Source organism: Carassius auratus, unplaced genomic scaffold, assembly GCF_003368295.1.
Source record: "Carassius auratus strain Wakin unplaced genomic scaffold, ASM336829v1 scaf_tig00002915, whole genome shotgun sequence".
NCBI classification, from domain to species: domain Eukaryota; kingdom Metazoa; phylum Chordata; class Actinopteri; order Cypriniformes; family Cyprinidae; genus Carassius; species Carassius auratus.
Genome location: NW_020523490.1, coordinates 46,432 through 57,623, shown reverse-complemented (window position 1 = coordinate 57,623; position 11,192 = coordinate 46,432).

The window sequence follows — 11,192 nt, the reverse complement described above, 5'->3', positions numbered from 1 at the left end:
TTCATTCGGGAGAAGAAGAAGAAGAAGAAGAAGAATAATAATAAATATAGCTGCAAGCAGCGATGGCGGGCTCAAGCCACCAATGCCATCACCACCCCGGTGGCATCAGGTAAACTGTGCCCAGCGGGCACATGCATTCACAATATCCCTCTGGCACTGAGGTTTTAAAGGATATGGCGGTTAAAGGGTTAATCCGAATCATCTAGACTTTAAAATCACATTCACAGAACAATATATAATATATATATATATATATATATATATATATATATATATATATAGTAACACTTTACAATAAGATTTCATTTATAAACATTATGTTAACATGAACAATATTTATATAGCATTCATTCATGTCAGTTAATATTCCAAACTTAAACATTAAAACATTGTTTTTTTTCCAAGCACATTTTACCAATTCCAAACCATATCAATCTTAATAACTACCATTATTTTTTATTTAATCATTTATGAGTGCTATACAATAGTCCAGGAAAGCTGGAAGAGAAAAACTCCTTATATTCATGTGCAGAATTATTAGGCATGTTTTCTTTTACAGATGAAATGCGCTAAAAAGAGTTTTAACTCAAACTGTTTTAACTCAAAGTCGAAAATTATGATATACCCATGAGAAATATCAAACACAAATGCAATACAGAAATGGATAAGTTAAGACTTGACCATTGTACAAAAATGCTGACTGGGTCATGAGGTCAGAAAAGAAGAAAAAAAAAAAAACAGGTCAAGAAGAACTGATAAAAATAATTGCAAAATAATTAGAAATTAATGTGAAGATTAATTTTTAGTCAATTCTGCAAGACAGACTTTCAGGAAAGGAGGTGGAATAAAAATGAGCTCCTAAATCTTAATTCCGGATTCAGGAAAATATATTCCTCAAACCATCGGACAAGAGGAGGTGGTGCTGGTCCTTCACGAGTCACTCTAATCTGTTCATAAAGCCTACATATAAAGTCTTAATATATAGTATTTCACAATACTTCATGGTATTCTAATTAAATCATTTTTTGGAATCTTTGATTTCTCAGAACCTGAAACATTGTAATTCTGAGACTCCAGGAAAGTGGCAGTTCTGTAAAATGTTGGCACTGGAGACTAAATGCTCCCTGATAGTTTCACACCTAATTCACTTAACACACCCACACACACACACACACACACACACACACATTACCCACAGTGACAGAGGGACAGAGTGACATCAGATGTATGATAGTTTTTTAATTTTCTATCATCCATATAGTGTTGTATAGTCATGAAACTTTGCATATTTCCTCAGAATGACTTGTCTTCTATGTGTAAATTTTTTTGAAGTGTTTAGAAGCTGCACTTAAAAAAATAAAAGACATTTACTGGTTACTTTTTATTGTTATTTATAAAAATCACCACGACAAAACCATTCAAGCCATTCAAAATTCATCCGCACCTGTTCTGTAAGATACATTCTTTAAACATTGGTAAAAGAGGATGTGGTGCTGATCCTTCAAGAGTCACTCAAAACGTATCTGTCCATAAAGCCTGTAAAGAATTATTTCTTAATTTACAGTTCACAATACTTCAGCTTGTTATTCTAATAAAGTGAGGGTCATTTTATCAGTAAAATACATAAAATTCATATTATTTTTCTTTGAAAGATTTCTATAAATGATTTAAATCATACTTGTTTCTACAATAATTATTTAAAATGATCATATAGCTCCATCTGGTGGCCATTATTGGTACTAAGAATTGCAAGCTTGATTTATATGTTATGATAGTTTTAATTTTATGCTGGCTCTTGAAAATGATAAAGCTATGAAACTTACTGTGCTTCCTTCATATGATGACTTCTACGTATAAAAAAATATGAAGAGTTGGAATTAAAAATTTTAAAGATATAGTAAAATAACTATTGTATTTTTTTATGTTACTTTAATAAATCTCTATGGCCACACCATTTAAGGTATCCTAAACCCATTCGAAATTTAACATCTTCAGTGTATGGCTTCATGTTAAAAAAGTTTGGTGTGAACTACTTGTGTCTTCTTGGAGGAGTATGAATTCATTTACAGCTGATTTTATCATAAATACACAATAACATTTCTGAGTTCTGTATCAATCTGTGTTGTTGTTTGTTTATTTTTATTTTTTTTTATTTTTCATAGGAAGATAACTGACTCTTTACTCTCCTTTTTAATAAATGAGCTATTTATAGCTGTATTTATAAACTGCTTACTACTGACTATTAATATTGGGACAAGGCTTTATGAAGCATGAACTGACTATTTACTAATGAGTGCAGTTATTATAAAGTGTTTTCAATGCATTTGCTAATTTTAACAAATTAGACATTATTTTACAGTGTTATAAAACCCCTTAAATGATTTTTAATACATAAACTATGAAATTATACAAAATGTATAAAAAAGTACAACAGTTATTCTTTTCCAATGTTTTTTTTTTATTTTTTATTTATTTATTCATTTATTTTTGGATTTACATTTTAAAAAATTAGCCTACGGCAATCATTCTAAACAGCTTGAATAAAACCTGTCAATATTTATTATAGACCACTATAACTGTGTATAATCTAACAAACAAGTTTATTATGAAAATAAAAGCGTGTACACCAGATAAATTGGACGATAAAGAAATTGCTAACAATAGTATAATAGAGCATATTTTAGGTTTTTAGGCGTTTAGATGCAGAAATGGACAAATCAAATTTAAAATAAAATGTATTTGATTTAATTAAATATAGATTAAGTCTTGTTAGAGCAAAATAATAAATAAATACGTACACACATTAAAAAAGCAGCCAAGATGAATGAGTTTAATTTTTTATATAGATTAAAATTGAAGACAGAAGCAGCTGGTATATGCGGTCACTTAATATTAAAATCCAGTAGATCCACTTCAGATTTATTTCTCAACAGTTTATGTTCACGTGGCTGTTTTCGTTTATATTAGCCAAGCTATTATGTATTTTGAAATAATCTTGTCCGTGATGTGTTCGTTCTTACGACGAAAGGCAGAATCCTGCAGCTCGAGAGATCAATGTTATTCTGCCAGTCGCGCTTTCAAATAGTCTTGCGCACTTAAACGGGTCACAAACACCTATATTTAGCTCGTGTTATGTTATAATGGATGTATTGTGTGCATTTATGGCAATAATTTATTTTAAAAAGCTCTTAAACAAGAATAAATTTGTTAGTTTTGAACTTGACAGAGGGACAGAGTGACATCAGATGTATGATAGTTTTTTAATTTTCTATCATCCATATAGTGTTGTATAGTCATGAAACTATGCATATTTCCTCAGAATGACTTGTCTTCTATGTGTACATTTTTTTGAAGTGTTTATAAGCTGCACTTTAAAAAAATAAAATACATTTACTGGTTACTTTTTTACTGTTATTTAAAAAAAATCACCACGACAAAACCATTCAAGCTATCCAAAATTCATTCGCACCTCTTCTGTAAGATAAATTCTTTAAACAGTGGTAAAAGAGGATGTGGTGCTGATCCTTCAAGAGTCTCTGAAAACGTATCTGTCCATAAAGCCTATAAAGAATTATTCTTAATATACGGTTCACAATACTTCAGCTTGTTTTTCTAATTAAGTGAGGGTCATTTTATCAGTAAAATACATAAAATTCATATTATTTTTCTTTGAAAGATTTCTATAAATGATTTAAATCATACTTGTTTCTACAATAATTATTTAAAAGTAATCCTATAGCTCCATCTGGTGGCCATTATTGGTACTAAGAATTGCCAGCTTGATTTATAAGTTATGATAGTTTTAATTTTATGCTGGCTCTTGAAAATGATAAAGCTATGAAACTTACTGTGCTTCCTTCAAATGATGACTTCTACGTATATAAAAAATTATGAATAGTTGGAATTAAACATTTCAAAGATATAGTAAAATAACTATTGTATTTTTTTATGTTACTTTAATAAATCGCTATGGCCACACCATTTAAGGTATCCTAAACCCATTCGCAATTTAACATCTTCAGTATATGGCTTCATGTTAAAACAGTTTGGTGTGAACTACTTGTGTCTTCTTGGAGGAGAATTAATTCATTTACAGGCTGAGTTTATCATAAATCCACAATAACATTTCTGAGTTCTGTATCAATCTGTGTTGTTGTTTGTTTATTTTTATTTTATTTATTTTTCATAGGAAGATAACTGACCCTTTACTCTCCTTTTTAATAAATGTGCTTATAAACCAAGAACAAGCTATTTATAGCTGTATTTATAAACTGCTTACTACTGACTATTAATATTGGGACAAGGCTTTATAAAGAATGAACTGACTATTTACTAATGAGTGCAGTTATTATAAAGTGTTATCAATGCATTTGCTAATGTTTACAAATTAGACATTATTTTACAGTGTTATCAAATCCCTTAAATGATTTGTAAGTGTTTTGTAATGATTTTATTGACCTACAAGCATTTGTGAAAGTTCTGCTTGCATTACAGCTTAGTCTTGATCTGTGAGCTGAACAGATTTACTGTTACATCCATGAGATTATGTAAATTCAAATAAATATCATGTCACAGGATGTCAGAGGTCAGTATCAAATTAATTTGAAATTATTATTTGCAGCACAAATAAGGTTTTTTAGGATTTTTAAAAATCCCTAAAACTGTCAAAAAGGATAAGGCCTAAGATTTCTATGTGAGTGGCTAAATTTATTTGTTTTTATAACTATAATGCATAAACTATAAAATTATACAAAATGTATAAAAAAGTACAACAGTTATTCTTTTCCAATGTTTTTTATTTATTTAAACTTTTTTTTTTTTTTTTTTTTTTTGGATTTACATTTTTAAAAATTAGCCTACGGCAATCATTCTAAACAGCTTGAATAAAACCTGTTAATATTTATTATAGACCACTGTAACTGTGTATAATCTAACAAACAAGTTTATTATGAAAATAAAAGTGTACACCAGATAAATTGGACGATAAAGAAATTGCTAACAATAGTATAATAGAGCATGTTTTAGGTTTTTAGGCGTTTAGATGCCGAAATGGACAAATCAAATGTAAAATAAAATGTAATTGATTTAATTAAATATAGATTAAGTATTGTTAGAGAAAAATAATAAATAAATACGTACACATATTAAAAAAGCAGCCAAGATGAATGAGTTTAATTTTTTATATAGATTAAAATTGAAGACAAGAAGCAGCTGGTATATGCGGTCACTTAAAATTAAAATCCAGTAGATCCACTTCAGATTTATTTCTCAACAGTTTATGTTCACGTGGCTGTTTTCGTTTATATTCGCCAAGCAATTATGTATTTTGAAATAATCTTGTCCGTGATGTGTTCGTTCGTACGACGAAAGGCGGAATCCTTCAGCTCAAGAGATATATGTTATTCTGCCATTCGCGCTTTCAAATAGTCTTGCACACTTAAACGGGTCACAAACACCTGCATTTAGCTCTTGTGTTATAATGGGTGTATTGTGTGCATTTATGGCAATATTTTATTTGAAAAAGCTCTTAAACAATAATAAATTCGTTTGTTTTGAACTTGTGACACTGTAAGCGCTGATCGGAGGCGGTGATTTCAGATAGGCAGCCGCGAATATTTCATTTTCACACAAACAGTTCAAAAACATCTGAATTTAGCTCTTGGTGTGTTCTAATTGGTGAATTGTGTGATATCGCTTTAATATTTCATTTGTTAAAGCTATAAAACAAAAATAAACTCGTTTTTCTGAGCTCGTCATTCCACACGCTCATGCTCAGAGCGGTGATTCATCTCTCGTGTTTCTCACGTATCACTGACCACACATCAATTATTAATGAGCCCTGACCCGGTAATAATCATATATGTTGGTTTAGCTTGTCAGTGTGAATTAAATCCAAGTATTATTTTGTATTTTAACCGATTTAAAAATGAAACTAAAAGAGAGTCTCCTCCCTTTCAGTCGAATTTCCCTTTAAGGAATTGAACCTGTAGGGGCGCATTTTCTCTCAGACAATGGAAGTCTAAGCACATATACTCAAACAGAGGGACAGAGTGAGATGAGATGTCTGACAGTTTTTTAATTTTCTGTTATCCATACAGTGTTGTAAAGTCGTGAAACTATCCATATTTACTCAGAATGACTTTTTTTTTGTATGAAAAAAGGTTTTGAAGTGTTTGGAATTTAAAAATGCAGGACAATTAATAATTCCATTTTTACTGTCATTTAAAAAAATCACCACGACAAAACCGTTCAAGCTATCCAAAATCCTTTGGCAATTTAAGTTGTTTAAAATGTTTTGGCATCATGTAGACAAAGTTTGGTGTGTATAGTGTTACTCTCCTCTGAGCAGTATGCATTAATTCACAGCTAAATGTAAAAAAAAATCCACATTCAAATCAAAATAGCTGACATCCTGTTGATCGTAGCTGATGACTGTGAATTAGAAAGTTGTCCGTCTTGATAAGAACAATTTTTGTACCGAGTTTGGTGTCTGTAGCTAAAACTAACCCCCCCACTTTTGACAAAAGGTGGCGCTATAGAGTGCCTCTTCCACGCCCTCTTATGAACTTTTGCCAGTGTCTAGTTATCATAAATACTGATATGTGTTCTGAATTTCATGAAATTCTAAGTATGTTATATGCCTTAAAATCACCTGAGAAGTATTCAAATTTGACATGTTGCCACGGCAACAATATTTTTAGATATCAATATCCCCCCAGCAGATTTATATCGGCTGTGTTTTAACATTATTCTGATGAAGTTTGAAGCAAATCGAGTAAAAATAAGATGCTGAATACAAAGCATTTTGAAAATGACACACTTCCTGCTGCCAGTTGGTGGCGCTATAACTTTGACTCCTAATAGTCACATATATGCGATCGACATCATACAATGAATAATCTGATGAAGTTTGATTAAAATCAGGAAATGTATGTGGATGGTATTAGACACTTCCTGTTTCTCATTTCTCGCCATAATTTCAACGCCTCGCCACGAGCAAACCGTTTGAGATATCAAAAATCCCCTGGCAATTTTTCATCCCCACTGTCTTGAGATCATGTTGACCGAGTTTGGCGGCAATCGAGTAAAAAACCTATGACAAGTATTTCAAATTCCAGAGCATATGCTTTTTACATAACTCTAAATAGCTGACTTCCTGTTGGGCGGAGCCTATAACATGCAATACGAAAGTTGTTCGGCACGATGAGATCTAAATGTGTACTGCGTTTCATATGAATATGTGTAAGTATGTGTGAGCTATACATCAACATTTATGACTGTGTTCCAGGGGGCGCTGTAGAGCCCCTGTGCCACGCCCAGGTCCCAGCCTCTGCAGGCTCCTTAAGGCCACAGATTCCAAAGTGTGCGCAAACTTTCAAGAGTTTTTGAGTATGTTAAGGACCCCAAAAGCCCCCACAACTTTGACGACAAATATGAATAATAAATCCCAAATAGCCAACTTCCTGTTGGGCGGAGCCTATGATATGCAATTCGAAAGTTGTTTGTATTGATGAGTTCTATATGTGTACCGAGTTTTGTGCGTCTACGTGCAAGTATGTATGATATATGGCCCTCAGCATTCCAGGGGGCGCTGTAGAGCCCCTGTGCCACGCCCGTGTATCAGTCTCTGCCCGGCCCTAATGGCCGCAGGTTCCAATGTGTGTGCCAATTTTCAAGACTTTTTAAGCATGTTAAGGGCCCCAAAAGCCCCCGAAACCTTGAAGAAAAATAATAATAATAAATAATAATAATAATAATAATAACAAATAATCCTAAGGAAAACAATAGGGCTCTCGCCCTCCAGGCTTGAGCCCTAATTAAAGCTGCAAGCAGCGATGAACGGGCCCTCGCACCCGGGCTCACCGCCAGCGAGTGGCTTTAGTAAAAAGGTGAACAGTGAGAAATATGCATTTAATGTCCTAAATATAAGTGGAATATATCAAAGTATATCCAATATATGTGCCAATCTTACCGTTGCCAGCAGGTGGTGCTATCATTATAATGGAATATTGGCCTTCAGATGTGTTCAGGCCAGGACTCTTATCAAACATGTGAAGTTTGGGGAAGATTGAACATTTTATGCTTGAGTTACAACAACTTCTCTTGCTGTGGCAAGACATCAAGTTTTGTCATGGCGCCATGGAAACGCCCTTTAACAAAAACTCAAGATCTCCAAAAGTTAACATTGCACAGGCCTTTAGATTAGACTGACCACAAAATATATGTTAATCTCAAAAAAATTATAGGAGTATTTTGTCGCAGTGTAAAACATGTCACTTCCTGTTGCCAATAGGTGGCGCTATGACTATAACTGAATGTGGGCAAGTAGATCTGTTAAGGGCAGAAGTTTTATCTAACATGTGAAGTTTGGGGCAGATTGGACATTGTATGTCTGAGTTACAGCAACTTCCTTTTTCATGGCGAAACATCAAAATTTGTCAGGCCGCCATGGACACGCCCTTTAACGAAATCTAAAGATCTTCACAATTTAACATCGCAAAGGGCTTAAGATTACACTGACCAGGTTTGGTGTTGATCTGAATAAATCTCTAGGAGGAGTTCGTTAAAGTACAACCCCTGAAAATGGCAAAAACAACGCCAATTTTGCAGAGAAAATTCTAAATAACCGACTTCCTGTTGGGATTCGGATTTCGTACCAAGAGACTTTTTTGTAGGTATTGGTGTGTTACATGTGTATACCGATTTTTGTACATGTATGTGAAACATAGCTCGAGGCGCACTCTGTTGAAAGTGTATAGGTGGCGCTATCGAGCCATTTTGCCACACCTGATGGAATTTTGGCCTTCAGATGTGTTCAGGCCAGGACTCTTATCACACATGTGAAGTTTGGGGAAGATCGGACATTTTATGCCTGAGTTATAACATCTTTTATTCCCATGGCGAGACATCGAACTTCGTGACGGCGCCATGGACACGCCTTTTAACGAAAACTCAAGATCTTCACAACTTAACATCGCACAGGCCTTTAGATTAGACTGACAACAAAAAATACATTGATGTCATAAAATTTCTAGGAGTAGTTCATCGCAGTGTAAAATATGTCACTTCCTGTTGCCAATAGGTGGCGCTATGACTATAACTGAATGTGGGCATGTCAATCTGTTCAGGTCAGGAGTCTCATCAAACATGTGAAGTTTGGGGCAGATTGGTCATTGTATGTCTGAGTTATAGCAACTTCCAGTTTCATGGCGAATCATCGAAATTCGCCAGGCCACCACGGACACGCCCATTAACGAAAACTCAAAAGCTTCGCAATTTAACATCGCAAAGGCCTTCAGATTAGGCATACCAAATTTGGTGTTGATCTGAATGAATCTCTAGGAGGAGTTCGTCAAAATACAACGCATGGAAATGACAAAAATGACACAAAATTTGCTCATAATATTAGTAATAACCGACTTCCTGTTGGGTTTCGGATTTTGCTCCAAGAGACTTTTTTGTAGGTATTGGAGAGTTACATGTGTATACCGATTTTCATACATGTACATGAAACGTAGCTCGAGGCGCACACCGTTGAACGTGTATAGGTGGCGCTGTTGAGCCATTTTGCCACACCCACTTCTGAAACCCATATCAGACGTAAATTTTCGCCAGTTCTGAGGTGTGTGCAAAGTTTCATGACTTTTCGAGCATGTTTAGGCCCTCAAAAATGCGATTCATTTTGGAGAAGAAGAATAATAATAATAATAATAATAATAATAATAATAATAATAATAATAAACGGAGCAATTCCAAGAGGGTCCTCACACCATCGGTGCTCGGGCCCTAATTAAAGCTGCAAGCAGCGATGATCGGGCCCTCGCACCCGGGCTCACCGCCAGCAAGCGGCTTTAGTAAAAAAAGCGAACGGCGAGAAATATGCATTTAAAGTCGTAAATATAAGTGGAATATGTCAAAGTCATTTATATGTGCCAATCTTCTTTTTGCCAGCAGGTGGCGCTATCATTATAATGGAATATTTTCCTTCAGATGTGTTCAGGCCAAGACTCTTATCAAACATTTGAAGTTTGGGGAAGATCGAATATTTTATGCCTGAGTTACAACAACTTCTCTTCCTATGGCGAGACATCAGTTTTGTCATGGCGCCATGGACACGACCTTTAACAAAAACTCAAGATAGACTGACCACGAAAAAGACATTAATGTCAAAATATTTCTAGGAGTAGTTTGTCGCAGTGTAAAATATGACACTTCCTGTTGCCAATAGGGGGCACTATATATCTTTGTTGTTCTGTCCTTTCATCTGCTCACTGCATTTGTTAACTGTGTCTTACAAGTGGTTTTTAAAAGTAAAAATTACTTCAATTTCAGTCTCTTTCAATATAAGTGTTTATATAAATGTTAATTAAAGCTTAATTAAAATATTTTAATACATTATTAATAATATTTTTTTATTACATTTTTATTTTAAAATTAGTTTATGTACTGTGAAAAAACATAAATAATAATATTTTTAATGATAGGAATAACTAACATAAAAAAGATTAATAAATTACCTGAAAAATAGATTGTTCATTGTTAGTTCATGTTAGTTAATGCATTAACTAATGTAAACCAAAGAGAGCTTATTCGCACTTTTCATGATCTATAACCATTTTTAAAAATACTTTTATTGATCTATAAACATTTCTGAAATTATTATATAAAACTATATTACCAGTAAAATTCATTAACTTTTTAAAATACATATTGTTTTACTTTGAAAGATTTTTATAAATGATTTAAATGCTTTATAGACGTTTCTAAAACAATTATTTAAAAGTAATCCTATAGCTCCATCTGGTGGTGGCCATGATAGGTATTACACACTGCACGTTTGGTGTTGCTATCTGAACCAGTCCGAATGAAGCGTTCCTAAATGGAGCAGGAGAACAGGACAGACTGTGCATATGCCTATGCAAGGCCAGGTTCACAAGCTCTATCTGTAATGCATATTTTTTTCAGAGCCCATGTTAATGGATCAGAGCATTCACACTGCACATGGTAAAAGATGTGAACAGAAAAGGTTAGAAGTAGAAAGGTGTGAAAAGAATGAATATCTAGCGCATGAGCATAGAGAGAGTTGTGAGTGCACAGGACACAGTTTGAGCAGAGGAAACGAGTTTTAAGTGCGCGCACGCTCTCCGAGCAAAAACAGCATGTATCAGAGCGTTTTTTGTCAAAGTAAAGGA